Genomic DNA, 27,603 nt, shown 5'->3' on the forward strand with positions numbered 1-27,603 from the left:
AAATACCATGACGACATTAGCAAAATTTCAATAGAGCATTAAAATTTCAACTTCGATCGACATAGATGCGCATTTATGAAACTATATATACTTTATAAAGTATATATACTTTCCCCTGTGTGAATTTGAAGGTATTTATCTTGATATTATGGGAACGGTCACACAGGTGAAGGTTTTAATTAATCAATTATATTATTAGTATAGAATATAGATGCTTACGTTTTCACAGTCGAAAGAAACGGTTGAGAGTCACTTTACACCACATTCAGATCGGACCTAAAGAATTGCAACAATTGGACATTTATGGGAAAATTAAACACAATAAAGAGATAAGCATACTTTCTCCGATTCTTTCGATCTGTGTTAATGCTATTCGCCACATTTCAGAGGAAATGTCTTAGGGAAGGATTTTGGAAATACATTTTCAGAGAATGGCATATATACTCTTGAATGGACTAGATGTTGTGATGGCGTTTTGGATCGCGATGTTGAGACGGCGCAAGTTAGCTGCAGTTGAGAATGTCTGTCGGATCAACTTTATTATTCTTACACGATCGGTTAAGCCCTTATATTAACAGCTTGGATGTTCGGAAACTGTTTTATTGACGCCAAATGTGACGTTAAATTTACCGATTGAGACGACTGACGAGACTGTGTTATTTACTTTGGCCAATCGAGTTGGAGTAAATAGCATGGCGCTTGTCTTCCCGGACTTGACGATTAAAAACAAGTGCTTGCTCCCGTTAATTAAGAAAACATAAAATGCGAAGATACTCACCAAAGGAATTTTGCCTTATTTACAATTTAATATTTCTGACTTCAAGGAAAACTCGCTTAGCAATCATTACGACAAATTTATTGTCGAGAAGTAGCTGATTCCCGAAACTGGGGATAGTGAAACATTCAACATAATTGGACAGAGTATCATAATTTTCGCCAGATATACATTTATACACGATTATTTACTGATATATATGTGTCGTATTTTTGAGATGTTTGTTCATGATTCATGGCAGTCGCAATGGTCAAACGGTCATGGGCAAATCGTGTTTTTTATACATAATAATACAAAAATATGCGGTAGGACGGGTACAGAGAGGGATTCATACAATGACTCGACGCTGCCAATAATGTTTGTTGATCGAAGCGCGGACGGCTGCGTCGGACCGTTGTATGCCCTCAGTTCGGATCGTATGAACAAAGCGAAACTCATAGACCTCTATAAAAGCAATAACTGTTGTGTGTATTTTGTTCGGATTACTTTGGTCATTCGCAATATATTAGCATAACAGCAACCTAGAAACTACCTCATGGTGCTCACGGTTAGGTTTCAGGATCTCCTCGGCCACCCGGCCAATACACCTTTTCACGGCTATTTGGAGGCGATCTCAGAAACTGGACGCGCTTTATAAATATAGATAATTATTTTAATATAGATTAACACTCCACTCGTGACATCTGGAGTGATACACAACGAGAGTATTTTTAAAAATCCGCGAAGTATTCTGTAAACAAGCAATATTATACAATTTTATGAAGTTTTTCGTAGTTTTAGATCTAAGCACGACGCAGGCGCGGCGCTTTTCCTTTGACGGCATTACAGTTGTTTTCAACTTATTCTTACCTCACCGCTCAATAAATTAACGACAGTCTTTTTATCTGATCTAACTTCATTTTTAAGCAGTGGCGGCGTCGTGTTTACGCAGTAATTTAGCAACGTCAAAAAGTATGTGCCTTAAAGAGGAAATATTATTTTAGAGCGCTTTGTATGTGTACAGACAGTTTAGTAGCGTTTAGCAAAGATAGATGACGACGTTATTTTTAAGAGAGAAGCGATAGATTAGATTTATTATTTAACGATGTATGAGTAGATAGCATCCGTATTGATGTTTGTACACAGACAATGCACACCGTTACAAGTAAGCGATATGGCGAATATTGTGATATGCTATGCGAGTTCCATGCACTAGTCGATAGCCGACCGACACCGGCCGTGACACATACCCCGGACTTGACTTTATGGTATTTTTCATTTCCACCGGCATAATCGCTTTTTACTCAATGTGTGGATAAAGTCTATGTTTAACATCTCGCAGATGATCCGTTGACAGTTTCGTAGTTCTCCGGAGTACTTAGAGTTCATTACGTTGCGTGGTTTAGGGTACGTGCCTTAGTTTATTCTAGTGTAGTCTATGAAAATGTCATCAGTCGGTCACGATTCACCATCCAGAGGGCCCGAAGACTTACCCAACTGTCAGTTATAATGAGTGCCTCAAGGTTTAACTGCGGCGATCCATTGAGTAACAGAGCACATGTTGGTCAATTTTAATTTTAATATTAACATTGGTTCTCGTTGGGTTATCTTACGATTAGCGACCATTTGTTCAAGTGTTAGTTACATTTTCTATGATAATTTAATGATGAGTTCGTGTACGTGTGATCATCAGTTAATTACTTTATGATGCGGTTTGAAGTTATATAAGGGTCTGACTTAATACTATCAGTTCGCAGGCGTCATCTAACTGGAAGAACAGACGATTATAAATAACTTCAGATCATTTTTTATTAGTATATATACTTTAGTAAAATATTAATGCTGTACGAAATCGTCAATAACAGTTTCAATACATATTAAGAATGAATCGAAAGGGCTGATGAAGTGGAATGATTTTATTTCAACGGCAAGATGTCTAGTTTCATGTAGCTGTTGCGGAGGATGGATGTTTATAAGTAGCAGTTTTGAGCAAAGATTTGACGAGAAAGACGTATTGGTATTTACTATTGAGCAGTCCGAGCAATTGAAACTTGACATAAAGTTCCTAAGTTGTATTTGAAGTTCGATCCGATAGAATATTTTCAACATTGATGATTGATCCTTTTTAAAACTCACCCGCACTAAGTTTAATCGCTTGTTTCGGTTTAAAAAATAAAAAATGCAATTCATTGGTTACATATGTTACGTTACGAATTATGTTATTTGATTGAAATGTTTATGATATGTTGTCTACTTAAGTTACGTCAATTTGTAAGAATATCAATAATACGTTCCGCTGGTACTGATGTTATACTCTTACGTACCGACAGTAATCTAGGAACGTAATATTCTTATTCACATACACAATAAGGATCGGGAAATGTGAGCAAAGTAACAGAACGATTAGTCTTTAGATATCTACTTTGAAACATTATAATAAATATGAATATATAATCTCATAGCATAATGGTGGGCAGCCCACGCTAGTGTTGTGTCCGCGAAAGGAGATGGTGTCGCTGGATGTTAGAAGAAGGATGTTTTAGGGTCAATGCTGTTTGTCGTTCGCGTTAGTTGCAATTTGTTATCTCTTGTCCCGACGGACTCGCCAGCATTAATGTGTCGACAGACTGTATAGCGGGTGGCGCGTAGACCTATACAAGATTGCATTGTTGTGAGCGCTCGCAGTTCATATTAAATGTCGACCTGAACCGTATACGTCTACATGTCATCTGAGTACCTATTCGAGCCGATGCGAGCTCTTTCGGATTGTTATGTCACGAGCTTTTAATACGTTGGATTTTTTCGAACGATGAGGGGAAATACGAAGGCTAAATTATATACGTCCCGAGCCGAAAGTAGGATTTAATATCCGGAAAAAGGAATTTAAATGAATGTATCAAATTACAAAATTGGTTTAACTAGTTTACAGGTCGGACATATTCCCCCGACACAACACAGCGTGGAGACTTAGGATAATTTAATTATACGCATATGTATCTCCATATATCGATGATCGATATTCTGTACTTTCTTCTTCTATCTAGAAACTACAGCTCTCTAACACCTTACTCTGGACCTGACCATGGAATGTTTCCACCATTTTATTAATTTAAACAACTTTTGAACATGGCCATGCTTTGTATACTTGTATCAATTATAAATCTTAACAATTTTAAGTGAAGTTTTTTATAAATTTCCTTTGAAATAAAAATGTTTTCCTGAATCATTTAATGTGTACTTCAGATTTAATTTTATTTTATATTTCCGTATCATAAGATCTAATATGTATTACGATTTTTCTATTTAACATCTGAGTGTCTATAACCGACTTAGTGAATAAGCACCAAGGTTTCACTCATGACTTTGAAAATAACCAAACCAACTAACAAAACAGAATTTCATACAGAAAATCGAAGATTTCTCGTTAAATTCAAAGTCTTGAGTGAAAGCATTTTTAATTTCAAACTAATTTATCTTATGGAATAAAGTAATAGAGGAATTAACTGTTGTTTTACTTATTATCAATGGATATAAAATGTTTAATTTTGGGATTATTCAAACCTAAACTATAATATCTAATGTCGCTAAAAATACATATCAAGACATCACATAATAACATCACACAATCAGTGTGATGCTAACATCTTCCGAGAATCATTTTCGAAAGGAAATCTCTGTATTTTTCCACAGAAAGTAACGAAGACTTTATTTTATCCTGTCAGTGCTGACTTTGGTGTCGTCGTTTAGCTACCCCTTTCCCATTCTGGCAAGGTGATAATGAGTAATCTGTTCTTCATACCACGAATAAATCTGTGGACATTCGTTCATTTTATGTACCCAAGTTCCTATCTCATTTCCTATCACCACAGATCGTAGTTGTTCAGTGTCATTGGCTTCAATCCTCGTGATGCGCAGTCAGCAGGATTGACATTAGTTGACACGTGTCCCCACTGCTCAAAATTAATGATTGTAAGAATATGTGACACTCGGTTACTCACACACGTCACCCATCGATTCACAGGTCCTCGTATGTCTCTGTGTCTTCTTCGGGATCGTGATTTGGAGTTTGATCTACGGGTAAGGTTACTGGAATAGATTTGGAAGACTTGGGAAAGTGTCAAAAAACCCATTGAATCGAAGAAAATTCAAATTAAAACTCAAAGCTAAATTCGATAAATAAATTACATATTTATATTCTATTTCATTTTCGAGAATATATGAGAGCATCAAATATTTTCGAATATATAAATTTAAAAATATATACATTCTTCCATGCTTCAAACATTATAATTGGTTTCATTGGATTTTATTTGTGGTCAACAATGTTTAATAAACAAAGGATATATATTGACTTCCGTTTTAGTGTCCTGCAATACATCAATTATTGATAAGAATAAAACAATCTACTGAAATTATTTTGAAAAATTACCTGAAATTGTTAAAACCCAAATTAAAATAAAAAGAGATATTTGTTATATTAGTATGACGTGCAGTTTTTGCTATATTTATAATAATAAAGACTCATAAATACTTTGTTTCTGACAACATGACATATGACCAATACATGGCAAGCTCTAGGCATGCGTCGATCAATTGATTTCTCTTAACTCGCGGATGAGCACTTTGATAACAATTTCAACTTAGTCGAGTCAGTGATAGCTTTGAGGTAAGACGTGTTTTATTTAATATATTTTGTTTTTTTTAAATTGTTTCCTACATTTATCCCAGTGTTCAAAAATATAAGCTTGTATAAATGTACCTAAGTGCAAAAAATCTGAGTCCAAAGATAGCGCAAGTTAAACACAAATTATTTAGATATTTATAACCTTCTTCCATTCGTTGATTTTATGCGCGCGCAACTTTATAGCCCAGATAATTTAGCTCTATAGATTGTGTATTTGAGTTGCATCTAGGCGAGCTTTTACAAATTTCTCCTATGAAAGTCGCGAATGCGCCCTGCAATTTGGTCGATGTATTGATTTTTCTCAACTCGGGTCTGCGCACTGCGACTGTAATTTTTACTTAATCGTAAATAGTGTTTTTGTTTACGTGAATTTATTCCGGTTTCCAAAATTGAAATAACTTTCTTGAGTACCCAAATTCCGCGTGTCTGTTGATTATAATATTTATTAACAAAAAAAAAAAACAATTTAAACATCATCGATTTAGCAAATGCAACCTTTATTATAATGCAAGGTTTATTAATTTTATTATTATATCATTATTTATGATTAGCTACGGTACCTATACTTTATCAGTGGATAGACACGAATAAGACAAAGAACAAAGATTACTCGTTTTTATTTAACTTTAACTTTTAGTGTTTCCTTATTAGTCTGTAGTTAGTTATGCACTCAGTTGAACTTACTCGATTTAAATATTATTTAAGATTCAAAGCTGCCTTCGTAAAAGAACTATCGCCAGCGTGGTCTCACCTGGACAGGCTTGAAGCGAGTTGCGCATACCCAAGAATCAGTGGCAAGGCCTCGCAATGACGTCTGCAGTAGAAGAGGATGAGCCTGGCATCTCCATTAAAGGTGATTACACAATTCAGATTATCTAATTGTTAATACATTAATAACTGAAAAAATAAGTTGTTCATAAAGCATATTCTAAAGATAGTCCAAACCACGATGACGCGTCCCACTATTTTCCGCAAGGGAAAAGCGTGAGGTGCGGGAAGCTCAACCCAAGCACTAAGTGAGAGTGACAAGTGTGGTAAATAACATCCCAGTCTTCTCTTTAAGCTATCCTTCAGTAGAGGAATTACCTTTACTCAGCTACAGGACATTTACAAACTCTTACTTTCTATAGCACTACAATAATAATGACCAAATAATTGAGGTATTACATTTTAATTAAAAATATTCCATTGCTACACATATATACTGTTTATGAATCTAAATTTTAATTCCTAATTTTTATACATTTTCGGAAAGCTAAGTAAACGATTATGTTTTTAAAATAATCTGCAGAACAATTTTTATAACGATTTTTTTTGTTTTTCAGGCATATTTGAGGGAAAAAAATAAAAAATATATTGAAATAATATCGTTTTTCGTCTCGCATTTTTAAATTTGGACCGATAATTATTGTTTAAATATTGAAAAATATCCAGTGCTTAATCGTTTTTATAAATCAGAAGAAAAAAATAGATTTTAATTGATACTTTTTTTTAAATAAATTTTTGAAGTTGCATTTTGGACTTATTTTGAAAAAATCTAAAAAACGAGATAACTCAACAATGGTTCACTTTTGCATGATGCATATGGGGGTTAAAATTATCGCAAATAATCACCCCTATCACCCCCTAACGGGAATACGTCGAATTACCAATAACCCTGCATTTAATCTCAATTAAAACATTTTAGGCACGGCGCACTGCGCGAACATTTGTCCTCCGAGCGTCACTGACTCGGCTCAACTGGTAAAGGCATGGCTTGAAACCCGTCAGCACCTCGGGCTTTTGCTGAACCTCCCCTGACAAACTGACGTCATGAGGCTCTGAAGAGGCAAGCTCCGCATCGTGTGGGGTTCACGACAACGGCGTACATAACGGCATCATCTGACCAGGGCGACTTTACCGACGACAGCTTCTAATACATTAATGTGTGTTTATTTAATATTCGACATTATTATATAATCTTCATAGATAATATCACTGATATAAATGCGCACTTATGCATAACGAATATAATAATTTTCGCCACGTGTATTTGGTACAAGGGACGGAGACTATCGTACACCAAAGTGCTTCACGGAGCACTCAGGCGCGGTAGTATTTGTTTACGAGGAATATACATCTTCTGTTTGGGCTTGCTGTAAAGTTCACGATCACGAAAAGTTTTGCCTTATTGGGAAAAAGTTGGATGCTCTAACATCTGTACGCAAATACCTTAGACGCAGAGTGGATAGTCTGGATGGCAAATTTGAAAAATTCGGATGTTATCACTAGTTCCCCGACTGGTGGTAAATGATGGCTCAGGGATTTAGAGTATAGTTCGAGATAAGGAGGTAATAGGCAGGTTTCATGCGAACGGTAACAGATTGATTATTTTTAAAATGAAAAGTAGACATAGACGGGAGACAGAAGGTAATATATCACTAATTGACTCCAAGATTTCTGAACGTTTTATACTTTTGTTAATAACTTCTCATACAATAATAATGTAATGATAAAATTGTAACAATAGACAAAATGATAGAAAAATACCATGACGACATTAGCAAAATTTCAATAGAGCATTAAAATTTCAACTTCGATCGACATAGATGCGCATTTATGAAACTATATATACTTTATAAAGTATATATACTTTCCCCTGTGTGAATTTGAAGGAATTTATCTTGATATTATGGGAACGGTCACACAGGTGAAGGTTTTAATTAATCAATTATATTATTAGTATAGAATATAGATGCTTACGTTTTCACAGTCGAAAGAAACGGTTGAGAGTCACTTTACACCACATTCAGATCGGACCTAAAGAATTGCAACAATTGGACATTTATGGGAAAATTCAACACAATAAAGAGATAAGCATACTTTCTCCGATTCTTTCGATCTGTGTTAATGCTATTCGCCACATTTCAGAGGAAATGGCTTAGGGAAGGATTTTGGAAATACATTTTCAGAGAATGGCATATATACTCTTGAATGGACTAGATTTTGTGATGGCGTTTTGGATCGCGATTTTGAGACGGCGCAAGTTAGCTACAGTTGAGAATGTCTGTCGGATCAACTTTATTATTCTTACACTATCGCGGTCAAGCCCTTATATTAACAGCTTGGATGTTCGGAAACTGTTTTATTGACGCCAAATGTGACGTTAAATTTACCGATTGAGACGACTGACGAGACTGTGTTATTTACTTTGGCCAATCGAGTTGGAGTAAATAGCATGGCGCTTGTCTTCCCGGACTTGACGATTAAAAACAAGTGCTTGCTCCCGTTAATTAAGAAAACATAAAATGCGAAGATACTCACCAAAGGAATTTTGCCTTATTTACAATTTAATATTTCTGACTTCAAGGAAAACTCGCTTAGCAATCATTACGACAAATTTATTGTCGAGAAGTAGCTGATTCCCGAAACTGGGGATAGTGAAACATTCATCATAATTGGACAGAGTATCATAATTTTCGCCAGATATACATTTATACACGATTATTTACTGATATATATGTGTCGTATTTTTGAGATGTTTGTTCATGATTCATGGCAGTCGCAATGGTCAAACGGTCATGGGCAAATCGTGTTTTTTATACATAATAATACAAAAATATGCGGTAGGACGGGTACAGAGAGGGATTCATACAATGACTCGACGCTGCCAATAATGTTTGTTGATCGAAGCGCGGACGGCTGCGTCGGACCGTTGTATGCCCTCAGTTCGGATCGTATGAACAAAGCGAAACTCATAGACCTCTATAAAAGCAATAACTGTTGTGTGTATTTTGTTCGGATTACTTTGGTCATTCGCAATATATTAGCATAACAGCAACCTAGAAACTACCTCATGGTGCTCACGGTTAGGTTTCAGGATCTCCTCGGCCACCCGGCCAATACACCTTTTCACGGCTATTTGGAGGCGATCTCAGAAACTGGACGCGCTTTATAAATATAGATAATTATTTTAATATAGATTAACACTCCACTCGTGACATCTGGAGTGATACACAACGAGAGTATTTTTAAAAATCCGCGAAGTATTCTGTAAACAAGCAATATTATACAATTTTATGAAGTTTTTCGTAGTTTTAGATCTAAGCACGACGCAGGCGCGGCGCTTTTCCTTTGACGGCATTACAGTTGTTTTCAACTTATTCTTACCTCACCGCTCAATAAATTAACGACAGTCTTTTTATCTGATCTAACTTCATTTTTAAGCAGTGGCGGCGTCGTGTTTACGCAGTAATTTAGCAACGTCAAAAAGTATGTGCCTTAAAGAGGAAATATTATTTTAGAGCGCTTTGTATGTGTACAGACAGTTTAGTAGCGTTTAGCAAAGATAGATGACGACGTTATTTTTAAGAGAGAAGCGATAGATTAGATTTATTATTTAACGATGTATGAGTAGATAGCATCCGTATTGATGTTTGTACACAGACAATGCACACCGTTACAAGTAAGCGATATGGCGAATATTGTGATATGCTATGCGAGTTCCATGCACTAGTCGATAGCCGACCGACACCGGCCGTGACACATACCCCGGACTTGACTTTATGGTATTTTTCATTTCCACCGGCATAATCGCTTTTTACTCAATGTGTGGATAAAGTCTATGTTTAACATCTCGCAGATGATCCGTTGACAGGTTCGTAGTTCTCCGGAGTACTTAGAGTTCATTACGTTGCGTGGTTTAGGGTACGTGCCTTAGTTTATTCTAGTGTAGTCTATGAAAATGTCATCAGTCGGTCACGATTCACCATCCAGAGGGCCCGGAGACTTACCCAACTGTCAGTTATAATGAGTGCCTCAAGGTTTAACTGCGGCGATCCATTGAGTAACAGCGCACATGTTGGTCAATTTTAATTTTAATATTAATATTGGTTCTCGTTGGGTTATCTTACGATTAGCGACCATTTGTTCAAGTGTTAGTTACATTTTCTATGATAATTTAATGATGAGTTCGTGTACGTGTGATCATCAGTTAATTACTTTATGATGCGGTTTGAAGTTATATAAGGGTCTGACTTAATACTATCAGTTCGCAGGCGTCATCTAACTGGAAGAACAGACGATTATAAATAACTTCAGATCATTTTTTATTAGTATATATACTTTAGTAAAATATTAATGCTGTACGAAATCGTCAATAACAGTTTCAATACATATTAAGAATGAATCGAAAGGGCTGATGAAGTGGAATGATTTTATTTCAACGGCAAGATGTCTAGTTTCATGTAGCTGTTGCGGAGGATGGATGTTTATAAGTAGCAGTTTTGAGCAAAGATTTGACGAGAAAGACGTATTGGTATTTACTATTGAGCAGTCCGAGCAATTGAAACTTGACATAAAGTTCCTAAGTTGTATTTGAAGTTCGATCCGATAGAATATTTTCAACATTGATGATTGATCCTTTTTAAAACTCACCCGCACTAAGTTTAATCGCTTGTTTCGGTTTAAAAAATAAAAAATGCAATTCATTGGTTACATATGTTACGTTACGAATTATGTTATTTGATTGAAATGTTTATGATATGTTGTCTACTTAAGTTACGTCAATTTGTAAGAATATCAATAATACGTTCCGCTGGTACTGATGTTATACTCTTACGTACCGACAGTAATCTAGGAACGTAATATTCTTATTCACATACACAATAAGGATCGGGAAATGTGAGCAAAGTAACAGAACGATTAGTCTTTAGATATCTACTTTGAAACATTATAATAAATATGAATATATAATCTCATAGCATAATGGTGGGCAGCCCACGCTAGTGTTGTGTCCGCGAAAGGAGATGGTGTCGCTGGATGTTAGAAGAAGGATGTTTTAGGGTCAATGCTGTTTGTCGTTCGCGTTAGTTGCAATTTGTTATCTCTTGTCCCGACGGACTCGCCAGCATTAATGTGTCGACAGACTGTATAGCGGGTGGCGCGTAGACCTATACAAGATTGCATTGTTGTGAGCGCTCGCAGTTCATATTAAATGTCGACCTGAACCGTATACGTCTACATGTCATCTGAGTACCTATTCGAGCCGATGCGAGCTCTTTCGGATTGTTATGTCACGAGCTTTTAATACGTTGGATTTTTTCGAACGATGAGGGGAAATACGAAGGCTAAATTATATACGTCCCGAGCCGAAAGTAGGATTTAATATCCGGAAAAAGGAATTTAAATGAATGTATCAAATTACAAAATTGGTTTAACTAGTTTACAGGTCGGACATATTCCCCCGACACAACACAGCGTGGAGACTTAGGATAATTTAATTATACGCATATGTATCTCCATATATCGATGATCGATATTCTGTACTTTCTTCTTCTATCTAGAAACTACAGCTCTCTAACACCTTACTCTGGACCTGACCATGGAATGTTTCCACCATTTTATTAATTTAAACAACTTTTGGACACGGTCAACTTGCTTTGTATACTTGTATTATTCTAATAATTTTAAGTCAAGATTTTTATAAATTTCCTTTGAGATAAAAATGTTTTCCTGAATTATTTTACTTTAGATTTAATTTTCTTTTATATTTCCGTATCATAAGATCTAGTATAACGAGTTTTCCTATTTAACATCTGAGTGTCTATAACCGACTTAGTGAATAAGCACCAAGGTTTCACTCATGACTTTGAAAATAACCAAACCAACTAACAAAACAGAATTTCATACAGAAATTCGAAGATTTCTCGTTAAATTCAAAGACTTGAGTGAAAGCATTTTATCTTTAAAAGTAATATAACTTATCGATTAAAGAGAGGAAGTAACTGTTGTTTTATTTCTTATCTTATCTTATATATTAATAGACTGTGGGACGATAGCTGCATATAAGAAATGGGTTATAGTCTCATTTTGAAGAGCTCCAGCCGTAGATGGGCAGAAAAATAAAAAAGATTCTTGACTGCAAGTTACTAAATTAATATTAATATCTTAATTCGATTTTTGTCCCAGTGATTATGGGAAGATAGCAGCACATAAAAAATGGTTAAGGTTTAATTTCAAAGAGCTCCTGCCGTAGATGTGCAGATAATTAAAGAGGATTCTTGATTGCAATTTATTAAATTGCTACGATTTAACAAAGAATTAATTTTAGAGAGCGGAAAAAAGTTACTGGCCGGTTGGAGTAATATAGTACGGCTGTATAAGAAAACAAATTAAAGTAAATTGTTTTCAACAAATTAAGGTTATAACTGAACTAATGTATACTATTAGATATTAAAACATTTATTTAAAAGAGGATTCCTCATTTTGGCGCCAAATGTAGATAAGTGACTTGCAGTTTATTATAAAATGAAATCAAAATAAAACCTGTCATAAGTTTCGAAATTCGTAAGAAATCTTTTGAATAAACGCGAAATTTCGCGGGAGACCCACTAGTGTGTATATAACTCAGGTAAGAAAATAAGTGTATTTGAAGCTTATTATTATCGTTTGGCCGGATCCAACTATTATAGTGAATATAATATAAAAATGTTATTTTCTGAAATTATAGTGATATTGACGAATTTCATTTGTACGATACCCATACTATGTGTACGATTTAATAAAAATGTAATACTTTATATTAAATATTATATAAATCGTTATTATCTGTATACTACAAGTGAGTATATATCACTTTGTCTATTAACCATTATAATATTATATTTTTAATCTGGTAACATAAACATTGACAGATACTCGTCATGGCGGGAAAATTGATTCTCGGATACATATTTTAAACTGCGTATTGAGTAAATCATTATTTATAATTCTTATAAAATGATATAAGAAAACCTAATAAACATCGTTTTATATCTTTGTTAGGACTAAGTTCTTACATATGTGTTACTAAGAAGTTAGCTTCAATACTATGGGACCAAAATATCTTAGTAACAATTTTAGATATTTCGTGACTCGCGAAATATCTGGAGAGAGTGTTATATACCTTTGCCTATCCCATCTGGGTATATTATAAAGCAACTACTTTAATATTATTTTTTGTTAATTGGGTTTTATTTTAACTTCAGGATTATAAGATCTATTAAATTAAAAAAGTATTCTGTGTACTAGTGTATTTATTAAGATGTTATAAAATACCACAAAAAGAAATTAGCAATCAGAGTCAAAACACAAATGAGTGAATGATACGCTCACGGCATGACATTTTTAGAATATTGAGAAGACCCGCCATTGTTTTGATGAAACGATTATTTTATTAATTTATACGAATGAATATCAAAGTCTCAATCAGTGTACCTTTATGTTTAATTTAAGCCTTGCACAAAAGTTTTACAAACACGTGTCGATAGGGACTTTTCACAATTTCATTATATGGCGTCCGTACGTTAATGTAATTTTTTAGCTTCTTGAGTATTTATGCAAGGATGAACGTCTGTTATGACCGGACTATTACCAGTACCTATTTTCTATTAGATTTTCTATTAGCTCCAGTTACGTCATTATAATGTTCCGCGCGTTCCTATTGCCTAATTTTATAATTATTAACCTATTTGTACATTGCAGGCATTGTTTAAATCAAACTTCTCTTTTACCAGATTTATTTAGATCAAGGAAAATACTTTCAGTATGTACATCTATAAAAATGAGAACTACTTGAACATCCAGGTAATGCATTGATGTATTGATCCCTCCAACTCGCGAATGCGCTCTGTACAGAAATTTTTAGATTTAATTTAGTCGAGTCAGTGCTTGCTTTGAGGTAAGACGTGTTTCATTTAAAATATTTTATTTTAGGTGTGGTTCAAAATTTTTTAGACTGTTAAAAAAAGAGATGTGTGTGATTGTGATTGCTCCGAGGATTGTGAAATTTAATGAGAAGTAACGGTCTTTTAATAATTACTCCCGAATTATAATTTTCAATATTATAGTCTGTGTTGCACTTATTGTGAAATGTAATTTTATTGGGGAATCTAGGAAAACCATGAATATTAGTCAATTTATATATCCTTCTCTTATTGTTATTTGTAAAGCGTTACTTTATAGCTCGGATAATTTAATTCTGCCGATTGTGTAGTCTAGTTGCACCTAGACATGCATTGATATCTTGATTTCTCTTAGCTCGCGAATGTTCTTTAACTGAATAGGCACGGCGATAGTTTTGATGTATGACATTTTTTTTTAATATTGTCTTTTAGAGTAGTTTTTAAACTTGTGCCAGTGTTCAAAACATAAATCCAAGGATTGTGGAAATTAATTAGAAATTACATTTTTATTTTAAATTTGCTGGCTATGATTATTAATGGGATCAGTGTTTTGACAAAGAAGTGAATTTCTGACCAATAAGCCTGCTTCAATCGTTTGTTGCACATCATGCGCGCGCAACTGGCGGCCCGGATAACTTAGCTCCATAGATTATGCAGCGGAGTTGCATCTAGGCATGCGTCGATGTATTGATATCTTTAATCTGGTGAATGCGCTCTGAATTTGCAATTTTAACTTAGTCGAGCCAGTAAGAGCTTGTTTTATTTAAAATATTGTGTTATTGGTGCGGTTCATAAAATTTTCAGACTGTTAAGAACAGATATGTTTTAGTTGACTGCCTAATTTCCGATGATTGCTTCAAGGATTGTGAAGAAATATCGTATTTATTGAATTAAAATAATTTCCGAATTATAAAGTTCGAGCTAATTTTCATTTTATAAAAAAGAATTTGACTTAAAAAATACACGAAGGTTTGACCACAAACTATTTTCATCTGTTTTTATATAAAGACAACATTGACCTTCTTAATCTTTTCTCATTTGTTGCATTTCGGTCCGGATATTTAACCTCTATCGATTGGGTAGTATGGTTAGCTTCTAGGCATGCGCTGATGTATCGATTTCTCATAACTCGCGGATGCACTTTGTAATTGCAATTCATATTGAGTTGACTAAACTTAATTTAGAAAAACAACTTTTCTGATGTTAGACGCCCTTGTTAGAGGTGTTTAGAATGGTCTATGAATCAGAGTCAAAATCAAAAATCTACCATAGGTTCGGAAATATATACATTATTGAAATGCAAAGGGCACGGTATCTCAATAGATATCTTATCCTCTATCCATTCTTAAAAATTTGTTTCGCTGTTTAGGTAAATAGTTTAATTAAGTAGGAAAAATCGCGCTTCATGGAAAATATTAAAGACTTCATTATTTCGTTAAGTAATTTTTATATTCCATATTGGTAGGTACTCAATATAAATATTGTTTTAGATTCCAGGCCGCCTTCGTGAAATAGTTCTACGAACAACCGCTACGGTGATCTAACCGTTTACGAAGCTTGGAGCGAGTCGCGATGCCGGCTACAGTAGAAGATGAGGCGCCCAACATCATCATCAAAGGTGATTATACAATCCAGATTATCTAATATTGAGCTACATGGCAAAATAAAAATAATTATTTTGATTATAATGTATGTATTTTAAAATAACCGAACTAGCTGTTCAGTTAGTAGCCCTCTTAGTAAAAGAAAATTGAATTAGGTAATGGGAAATGATTTAGGTATATATTTTTACGCATTGTTGTGTGCGGTTAAATAGCCCCAAATCTCTACAAGCGAAGAGGAGGGCGTTACCCAGCTGTAGGACATTTAAGGAATGTTAATAATAATGACTAGATGATTGTGGCATCGAATCTTAAAGTATCATCACACCTATACATTTTTTGCTCAAATATATTTGCTCAATCGTTCTATATATAAAATTATTGACAAGTTATAACTAACAATTTTTAGGCACGGCGCAATGCGCGAAGTTGCTCTCGCATATTCGAAACATCACCGACTCGACTCAACTCGTAGAGGGACCGACTGAAATCCGTCAGTACCTCGGACTTTGGCTGAACCTCCCCTGACGAACTGACGTCATGAGGCTCTGAAGAGGCAAGCTCCGCATCGTGTGGGGTTCACGACAACGGCGTACATAACGGCATCATCTGACCAGGGCGACTTTACCGACGACAGCTTCTAATACATTAATGTGTGTTTATTTAATATTCGACATTATTATATAATCTTCATAGATAATATCACTGATATAAATGCGCACTTATGCATAACGAATATAATAATTTTCGCCACGTGTATTTGGTACAAGGGACGGAGACTATCGTACACTAAAGTGCTTCACGGAGCACTCAGGCGCGGTAGTATTTGTTTACGAGGAATATACATCTTCTGTTTGGGCTTGCTGTAAAGTTCACGATCACGAAAAGTTTTGCCTTATTGGGAAAAAGTTGGATGCTCTAACATCTGTACGCAAATACCTTAGACGCAGAGTGGATAGTCTGGATGGCAAATTTGAAAAATTCGGATGTTATCACTAGTTCCCCGACTGGTGGTAAATGGTGGCTCAGGGATTTAGAGTATAGTTCGAGATAAGGAGGTAATAGGCAGGTTTCATGCGAACGGTAACAGATTGATTATTTTTAAAATGAAAAGTAGACATAGACGGGAGACAGAAGGTAATATATCACTAATTGACTCCAAGATTTCTGAACGTTTTATACTTTTGTTAATAACTTCTCATACAATAATAATGTAATGATAAAATTGTAACAATAGACAAAATGATAGAAAAATACCATGACGACATTAGCAAAATTTCAATAGAGCATTAAAATTTCAACTTCGATCGACATAGATGCGCATTTATGAAACTATATATACTTTATAAAGTATATATACTTTCCCCTGTGTGAATTTGAAGGTATTTATCTTGATATTATGGGAACGGTCACACAGGTGAAGGTTTTAATTAATCAATTATATTATTAGTATAGAATATAGATGCTTACGTTTTCACAGTCGAAAGAAACGGTTGAGAGTCACTTTACACCACATTCAGATGGGACCTAAAGAATTGCAACAATTGGACATTTATGGGAAAATTAAACACAATAAAGAGATAAGCATACTTTCTCCGATTCTTTCGATCTGTGTTAATGCTATTCGCCACATTTCAGAGGAAATGTCTTAGGGAAGGATTTTGGAAATACATTTTCAGAGAATGGCATATATACTCTTGAATGGACTAGATGTTGTGATGGCGTTTTGGATCGCGATGTTGAGACGGCGCAAGTTAGCTGCAGTTGAGAATGTCTGTCGGATCAACTTTATTATTCTTACACGATCGGTTAAGCCCTTATATTAACAGCTTGGATGTTCGGAAACTGTTTTATTGACGCCAAATGTGACGTTAAATTTACCGATTGAGACGACTGACGAGACTGTGTTATTTACTTTGGCCAATCGAGTTGGAGTAAATAGCATGGCGCTTGTCTTCCCGGACTTGACGATTAAAAACAAGTGCTTGCTCCCGTTAATTAAGAAAACATAAAATGCGAAGATACTCACCAAAGGAATTTTGCCTTATTTACAATTTAATATTTCTGACTTCAAGGAAAACTCGCTTAGCAATCATTACGACAAATTTATTGTCGAGAAGTAGCTGATTCCCGAAACTGGGGATAGTGAAACATTCAACATAATTGGACAGAGTATCATAATTTTCGCCAGATATACATTTATACACGATTATTTACTGATATATATGTGTCGTATTTTTGAGATGTTTGTTCATGATTCATGGCAGTCGCAATGGTCAAACGGTCATGGGCAAATCGTGTTTTTTATACATAATAATACAAAAATATGCGGTAGGACGGGTACAGAGAGGGATTCATACAATGACTCGACGCTGCCAATAATGTTTGTTGATCGAAGCGCGGACGGCTGCGTCGGACCGTTGTATGCCCTCAGTTCGGATCGTATGAACAAAGCGAAACTCATAGACCTCTATAAAAGCAATAACTGTTGTGTGTATTTTGTTCGGATTACTTTGGTCATTCGCAATATATTAGCATAACAGCAACCTAGAAACTACCTCATGGTGCTCACGGTTAGGTTTCAGGATCTCCTCGGCCACCCGGCCAATACACCTTTTCACGGCTATTTGGAGGCGATCTCAGAAACTGGACGCGCTTTATAAATATAGATAATTATTTTAATATAGATTAACACTCCACTCGTGACATCTGGAGTTATACACAACGAGAGTATTTTTAAAAATCCGCGAAGTATTCTGTAAACAAGCAATATTATACAATTTTATGAAGTTTTTCGTAGTTTTAGATCTAAGCACGACGCAGGCGCGGCGCTTTTCCTTTGACGGCATTACAGTTGTTTTCAACTTATTCTTACCTCACCGCTCAATAAATTAACGACAGTCTTTTTATCTGATCTAACTTCATTTTTAAGCAGTGGCGGCGTCGTGTTTACGCAGTAATTTAGCAACGTCAAAAAGTATGTGCCTTAAAGAGGAAATATTATTTTAGAGCGCTTTGTATGTGTACAGACAGTTTAGTAGCGTTTAGCAAAGATAGATGACGACGTTATTTTTAAGAGAGAAGCGATAGATTAGATTTATTATTTAACGATGTATGAGTAGATAGCATCCGTATTGATGTTTGTACACAGACAATGCACACCGTTACAAGTAAGCGATATGGCGAATATTGTGATATGCTATGCGAGTTCCATGCACTAGTCGATAGCCGACCGACACCGGCCGTGACACATACCCCGGACTTGACTTTATGGTATTTTTCATTTCCACCGGCATAATCGCTTTTTACTCAATGTGTGGATAAAGTCTATGTTTAACATCTCGCAGATGATCCGTTGACAGTTTCGTAGTTCTCCGGAGTACTTAGAGTTCATTACGTTGCGTGGTTTAGGGTACGTGCCTTAGTTTATTCTAGTGTAGTCTATGAAAATGTCATCAGTCGGTCACGATTCACCATCCAGAGGGCCCGAAGACTTACCCAACTGTCAGTTATAATGAGTGCCTCAAGGTTTAACTGCGGCGATCCATTGAGTAACAGAGCACATGTTGGTCAATTTTAATTTTAATATTAACATTGGTTCTCGTTGGGTTATCTTACGATTAGCGACCATTTGTTCAAGTGTTAATTACATTTTCTATGATAATTTAATGATGAGTTCGTGTACGTGTGATCATCAGTTAATTACTTTATGATGCGGTTTGAAGTTATATAAGGGTCTGACTTAATACTATCAGTTCGCAGGCGTCATCTAACTGGAAGAACAGACGATTATAAATAACTTCAGATCATTTTTTATTAGTATATATACTTTAGTAAAATATTAATGCTGTACGAAATCGTCAATAACAGTTTCAATACATATTAAGAATGAATCGAAAGGGCTGATGAAGTGGAATGATTTTATTTCAACGGCAAGATGTCTAGTTTCATGTAGCTGTTGCGGAGGATGGATGTTTATAAGTAGCAGTTTTGAGCAAAGATTTGACGAGAAAGACGTATTGGTATTTACTATTGAGCAGTCCGAGCAATTGAAACTTGACATAAAGTTCCTAAGTTGTATTTGAAGTTCGATCCGATAGAATATTTTCAACATTGATGATTGATCCTTTTTAAAACTCACCCGCACTAAGTTTAATCGCTTGTTTCGGTTTAAAAAATAAAAAATGCAATTCATTGGTTACATATGTTACGTTACGAATTATGTTATTTGATTGAAATGTTTATGATATGTTGTCTACTTAAGTTACGTCAATTTGTAAGAATATCAATAATACGTTCCGCTGGTACTGATGTTATACTCTTACGTACCGACAGTAATCTAGGAACGTAATATTCTTATTCACATACACAATAAGGATCGGGAAATGTGAGCAAAGTAACAGAACGATTAGTCTTTAGATATCTACTTTGAAACATTATAATAAATATGAATATATAATCTCATAGCATAATGGTGGGCAGCCCACGCTAGTGTTGTGTCCGCGAAAGGAGATGGTGTCGCTGGATGTTAGAAGAAGGATGTTTTAGGGTCAATGCTGTTTGTCGTTCGCGTTAGTTGCAATTTGTTATCTCTTGTCCCGACGGACTCGCCAGCATTAATGTGTCGACAGACTGTATAGCGGGTGGCGCGTAGACCTATACAAGATTGCATTGTTGTGAGCGCTCGCAGTTCATATTAAATGTCGACCTGAACCGTATACGTCTACATGTCATCTGAGTACCTATTCGAGCCGATGCGAGCTCTTTCGGATTGTTATGTCACGAGCTTTTAATACGTTGGATTTTTTCGAACGATGAGGGGAAATACGAAGGCTAAATTATATACGTCCCGAGCCGAAAGTAGGATTTAATATCCGGAAAAAGGAATTTAAATGAATGTATCAAATTACAAAATTGGTTTAACTAGTTTACAGGTCGGACATATTCCCCCGACACAACACAGCGTGGAGACTTAGGATAATTTAATTATACGCATATGTATCTCCATATATCGATGATCGATATTCTGTACTTTCTTCTTCTATCTAGAAACTACAGCTCTCTAACACCTTACTCTGGACCTGACCATGGAATGTTTCCACCATTTTATTAATTTAAACAACTTTTGAACATGGCCATGCTTTGTATACTTGTATCAATTATAAATCTTAACAATTTTAAGTGAAGTTTTTTATAAATTTCCTTTGAAATAAAAATGTTTTCCTGAATCATTTAATGTGTACTTCAGATTTAATTTTATTTTATATTTCCGTATCATAAGATCTAATATGTATTACGATTTTTCTATTTAACATCTGAGTGTCTATAACCGACTTAGTGAATAAGCACCAAGGTTTCACTCATGACTTTGAAAATAACCAAACCAACTAACAAAACAGAATTTCATACAGAAAATCGAAGATTTCTCGTTAAATTCAAAGTCTTGAGTGAAAGCATTTTTAATTTCAAACTAATTTATCTTATGGAATAAAGTAATAGAGGAATTAACTGTTGTTTTACTTATTATCAATGGATAAAAATGTTTAATTTTGGGATTATTCAAACCTAAACTATAATATCTAATGTCGCTAAAAATACATATCAAGACATCACATAATAACATCACACAATCAGTGTGATGCTAACATCTTCCGAGAATCATTTTCGAAAGGAAATCTCTGTATTTTTCCACAGAAAGTAACGAAGACTTTATTTTATCCTGTCAGTGCTGACTTTGGTGTCGTCGTTTAGCTACCCCTTTCCCATTCTGGCAAGGTGATAATGAGTAATCTGTTCTTCATACCACGAATAAATCTGTGGACATTCGTTCATTTTATGTACCCAAGTTCCTATCTCATTTCCTATCACCACAGATCGTAGTTGTTCAGTGTCATTGGCTTCAATCCTCGTGATGCGCAGTCAGCAGGATTGACATTAGTTGACACGTGTCCCCACTGCTCAAAATTAATGATTGTAAGAATATGTGACACTCGGTTACTCACACACGTCACCCATCGATTCACAGGTCCTCGTATGTCTCTATGTCTTCTTCGGGATCGTGATTTGGAGTTCGATCTACGGGTAAGGTTACTGGAATAGATTTGGAAGACTTGGGAAAGTGTCAAAAAACCCATTGAATCGAAGAAAATTCAAATTAAAACTCAAAGCTAAATTCGATAAATAAATTACATATTTATATTCTATTTCATTTTCGAGAATATATGAGAGCATCAAATATTTTCGAATATATAAATTTAAAAATATATATATTCTTCCATGCTTCAAACCTTATAATTGGTTTCATTGGATTTTATTTGTGGTCAACAATGTTTAATAAACAAAGGATATATATTGACTTCCGTTTTAGTGTCCTGCAATACATCAATTATTGATAAGAATAAAACAATCTACTGAAATTATTTTGAAAAATTACCTGAAATTGTTAAAACCCAAATTAAAATAAAAAGAGGTATTTGTTATATTAGTATGACGTGCAGTTTTTGCTATATTTATAATAATAAAGACTCATAAAGACTTTGTTTCTGACAACATGACATATGACCAATACATGGCAAGCTCTAGGCATGCGTCGATCAATTGATTTCTCTTAACTCGCGGATGAGCACTTTGATAACAATTTCAACTTAGTCGAGTCAGTGATAGCTTTGAGGTAAGACGTGTTTTATTTAATATATTTTGTTTTTTTTAAATTGTTTCCTACATTTATCCCAGTGTTCAAAAATATAAGTTTGTATAAATGTACCTAAGTGCAAAAAATCTGAGTCCAAAGATAGCGCAAGTTAAACACAAATTATTTAGATATTTATAACCTTCTTCCATTCGTTGATTTTATGCGCGCGCAACTTTATAGCCCAGATAATTTAGCTCTATAGATTGTGTATTTGAGTTGCATCTAGGCGAGCTTTTACAAATTTCTCCTATGAAAGTCGCGAATGCGCCCTGCAATTTGGTCGATGTATTGATTTTTCTCAACTCGGGTCTGCGCACTGCGATTGTAATTTTTACTTAATCGTAAATAGTGTTTTTGTTTACGTGAATTTATTCCGGTTTCCAAAATTGAAATAATTTTCTTGAGTACCCAAATTCCGCGTGTCTGTTGATTATAATATTTATTAACAAAAAAAAAAAAACAATTTAAACATCATCGATTTAGCAAATGCAACCTTTATTATAATGCAAGGTTTATTAATTTTATTATTATATCATTATTTATGATTAGCTACGGTACCTATACTTTATCAGTGGATAGACACGAATAAGACAAAGAACAAAGATTACTCGTTTTTATTTAACTTTAACTTTTAGTGTTTCCTTATTAGTCTGTAGTTAGTTATGCACTCAGTTGAACTTACTCGATTTAAATATTATTTAAGATTCAAAGCTGCCTTCGTAAAAGAACTATCGCCAGCGTGGTCTCACCTGGACAGGCTTGAAGCGAGTTGCGCATACCCAAGAATCAGTGGCAAGGCCTCGCAATGACGTCTGCAGTAGAAGAGGATGAGCCTGGCATCTCCATTAAAGGTGATTACACAATTCAGATTATCTAATTGTTAATACATTAATAACTGAAAAAATAAGTTGTTCATAAAGCATATTCTAAAGATAGTCCAAACCACGATGACGCGTCCCACTATTTTCCGCAAGGGAAAAGCGTGAGGTGCGGGAAGCTCAACCCAAGCACTAAGTGAGAGTGACAAGTGTGGTAAATAACATCCCAGTCTTCTCTTTAAGCTATCCTTCAGTAGAGGAATTACCTTTACTCAGCTACAGGACATTTACAAACTCTTACTTTCTATAGCACTACAATAATAATGACCAAATAATTGAGGTATTACATTTTAATTAAAAATATTCCATTGCTACACATATATACTGTTTATGAATCTAAATTTTAATTCCTAATTTTTATACATTTTCGGAAAGCTAAGTAAACGATTATGTTTTTAAAATAATCTGCAGAACAATTTTTATAACGATTTTTTTTGTTTTTCAGGCATATTTGAGGGAAAAAAATAAAAAATATATTGAAATAATATCGTTTTTCGTCTCGCATTTTTAAATTTGGACCGATAATTATTGTTTAAATATTGAAAAATATCCAGTGCTTAATCGTTTTTATAAATCAGAAGAAAAAAATAGATTTTAATTGATACTTTTTTTTAAATAAATTTTTGAAGTTGCATTTTGGACTTATTTTGAAAAAATCTAAAAAACGAGATAACTCAACAATGGTTCACTTTTGCATGATGCATATGGGGGTTAAAATTATCGCAAATAATCACCCCTATCACCCCCTAACGGGAATACGTCGAATTACCAATAACCCTGCATTTAATCTCAATTAAAACATTTTAGGCACGGCGCACTGCGCGAACATTTGTCCTCCGAGCGTCACTGACTCGGCTCAACTGGTAAAGGCATGGCTTGAAACCCGTCAGCACCTCGGGCTTTTGCTGAACCTCCCCTGACAAACTGACGTCATGAGGCTCTGAAGAGGCAAGCTCCGCATCGTGTGGGGTTCACGACAACGGCGTACATAACGGCATCATCTGACCAGGGCGACTTTACCGACGACAGCTTCTAATACATTAATGTGTGTTTATTTAATATTCGACATTATTATATAATCTTCATAGATAATATCACTGATATAAATGCGCACTTATGCATAACGAATATAATAATTTTCGCCACGTGTATTTGGTACAAGGGACGGAGACTATCGTACACCAAAGTGCTTCACGGAGCACTCAGGCGCGGTAGTATTTGTTTACGAGGAATATACATCTTCTGTTTGGGCTTGCTGTAAAGTTCACGATCACGAAAAGTTTTGCCTTATTGGGAAAAAGTTGGATGCTCTAACATCTGTACGCAAATACCTTAGACGCAGAGTGGATAGTCTGGATGGCAAATTTGAAAAATTCGGATGTTATCACTAGTTCCCCGACTGGTGGTAAATGGTGGCTCAGGGATTTAGAGTATAGTTCGAGATAAGGAGGTAATAGGCAGGTTTCATGCGAACGGTAACAGATTGATTATTTTTAAAATGAAAAGTAGACATAGACGGGAGACAGAAGGTAATATATCACTAATTGACTCCAAGATTTCTGAACGTTTTATACTTTTGTTAATAACTTCTCATACAATAATAATGTAATGATAAAATTGTAACAATAGACAAAATGATAGAAAAATACCATGACGACATTAGCAAAATTTCAATAGAGCATTAAAATTTCAACTTCGATCGACATAGATGCGCATTTATGAAACTATATATACTTTATAAAGTATATATACTTTCCCCTGTGTGAATTTGAAGGTATTTATCTTGATATTATGGGAACGGTCACACAGGTGAAGGTTTTAATTAATCAATTATATTATTAGTATAGAATATAGATGCTTACGTTTTCACAGTCGAAAGAAACGGTTGAGAGTCACTTTACACCACATTCAGATCGGACCTAAAGAATTGCAACAATTGGACATTTATGGGAAAATTCAACACAATAAAGAGATAAGCATACTTTCTCCGATTCTTTCGATCTGTGTTAATGCTATTCGCCACATTTCAGAGGAAATGGCTTAGGGAAGGATTTTGGAAATACATTTTCAGAGAATGGCATATATACTCTTGAATGGACTAGATTTTGTGATGGCGTTTTGGATCGCGATTTTGAGACGGCGCAAGTTAGCTACAGTTGAGAATGTCTGTCGGATCAACTTTATTATTCTTACACTATCGCGGTCAAGCCCTTATATTAACAGCTTGGATGTTCGGAAACTGTTTTATTGACGCCAAATGTGACGTTAAATTTACCGATTGAGACGACTGACGAGACTGTGTTATTTACTTTGGCCAATCGAGTTGGAGTAAATAGCATGGCGCTTGTCTTCCCGGACTTGACGATTAAAAACAAGTGCTTGCTCCCGTTAATTAAGAAAACATAAAATGCGAAGATACTCACCAAAGGAATTTTGCCTTATTTACAATTTAATATTTCTGACTTCAAGGAAAACTCGCTTAGCAATCATTACGACAAATTTATTGTCGAGAAGTAGCTGATTCCCGAAACTGGGGATAGTGAAACATTCAACATAATTGGACAGAGTATCATAATTTTCGCCAGATATACATTTATACACGATTATTTACTGATATATATGTGTCGTATTTTTGAGATGTTTGTTCATGATTCATGGCAGTCGTAATGGTCAAACGGTCATGGGCAAATCGTGTTTTTTATACATAATAATACAAAAATATGCGGTAGGACGGGTACAGAGAGGGATTCATACAATGACTCGACGCTGCCAATAATGTTTGTTGATCGAAGCGCGGACGGCTGCGTCGGACCGTTGTATGCCCTCAGTTCGGATCGTATGAACAAAGCGAAACTCATAGACCTCTATAAAAGCAATAACTGTTGTGTGTATTTTGTTCGGATTACTTTGGTCATTCGCAATATATTAGCATAACAGCAACCTAGAAACTACCTCATGGTGCTCACGGTTAGGTTTCAGGATCTCCTCGGCCACCCGGCCGAGGAGATCCTGGTGGTGGTGGTGATATTTGGAGGCGATCTCAGAAACTGGACGCGCTTTATAAATATAGATAATTATTTTAATATAGATTAACACTCCACTCGTGACATCTGGAGTGATACACAACGAGAGTATTTTTAAAAATCCGCGAAGTATTCTGTAAACAAGCAATATTATACAATTTTATGAAGTTTTTCGTAGTTTTAGATCTAAGCACGACGCAGGCGCGGCGCTTTTCCTTTGACGGCATTACAGTTGTTTTCAACTTATTCTTACCTCACCGCTCAATAAATTAACGACAGTCTTTTTATCTGATCTAACTTCATTTTTAAGCAGTGGCGGCGTCGTGTTTACGCAGTAATTTAGCAACGTCAAAAAGTATGTGCCTTAAAGAGGAAATATTATTTTAGAGCGCTTTGTATGTGTACAGACAGTTTAGTAGCGTTTAGCAAAGATAGATGACGACGTTATTTTTAAGAGAGAAGCGATAGATTAGATTTATTATTTAACGATGTATGAGTAGATAGCATCCGTATTGATGTTTGTACACAGACAATGCACACCGTTACAAGTAAGCGATATGGCGAATATTGTGATATGCTATGCGAGTTCCATGCACTAGTCGATAGCCGACCGACACCGGCCGTGACACATACCCCGGACTTGACTTTATGGTATTTTTCATTTCCACCGGCATAATCGCTTTTTACTCAATGTGTGGATAAAGTCTATGTTTAACATCTCGCAGATGACCCGTTGACAGTTTCGTAGTTCTCCGGAGTACTTAGAGTTCATTACGTTGCGTGGTTTAGGGTACGTGCCTTAGTTTATTCTAGTGTAGTCTATGAAAATGTCATCAGTCGGTCACGATTCACCATCCAGAGGGCCCGGAGACTTACCCAACTGTCAGTTATAATGAGTGCCTCAAGGTTTAACTGCGGCGATCCATTGAGTAACAGCGCACATGTTGGTCAATTTTAATTTTAATATTAATATTGGTTCTCGTTGGGTTATCTTACGATTAGCGACCATTTGTTCAAGTGTTAGTTACATTTTCTATGATAATTTAATGATGAGTTCGTGTACGTGTGATCATCAGTTAATTACTTTATGATGCGGTTTGAAGTTATATAAGGGTCTGACTTAATACTATCAGTTCGCAGGCGTCATCTAACTGGAAGAACAGACGATTATAAATAACTTCAGATCATTTTTTATTAGTATATATACTTTAGTAAAATATTAATGCTGTACGAAATCGTCAATAACAGTTTCAATACATATTAAGAATGA

The 27,603-nt window shown here is 35.2% G+C and overlaps 3 long non-coding RNA genes across 3 annotated transcripts in view; all 3 read left to right on the forward strand.

Moving 5' to 3' along the window:
• Positions 1-2,910, forward strand: part of LOC135194649 (uncharacterized) — a 28,875-nt gene extending 25,965 nt beyond the window's left edge. Inside the window, exon 2 of the long non-coding RNA XR_010309871.1 lies at positions 132-2,910. This is a non-coding gene — a long non-coding RNA (uncharacterized LOC135194649). The remainder of the gene's footprint in view (positions 1-131) is intronic.
• A 2,451-nt stretch (positions 2,911-5,361) lies between these two features.
• LOC135194648 (uncharacterized) lies at positions 5,362-8,037 on the forward strand. The gene is made up of 3 exons (XR_010309870.1): positions 5,362-5,420; positions 6,144-6,291; positions 7,126-8,037. It is a non-coding gene; the product is annotated as an uncharacterized LOC135194648 (long non-coding RNA).
• Positions 8,038-22,352: 14,315 nt separating this feature from the next.
• On the forward strand, positions 22,353-25,029 carry LOC135194661 (uncharacterized). The gene is made up of 3 exons (XR_010309884.1): positions 22,353-22,411; positions 23,136-23,283; positions 24,118-25,029. It is a non-coding gene; the product is annotated as an uncharacterized LOC135194661 (long non-coding RNA).
• Positions 25,030-27,603: the final 2,574 nt, after the last annotated feature.

This window comes from Vanessa tameamea, chromosome Z (assembly GCF_037043105.1).
Source record: "Vanessa tameamea isolate UH-Manoa-2023 chromosome Z, ilVanTame1 primary haplotype, whole genome shotgun sequence".
NCBI classification, from domain to species: Eukaryota; Metazoa; Arthropoda; class Insecta; order Lepidoptera; family Nymphalidae; genus Vanessa; species Vanessa tameamea.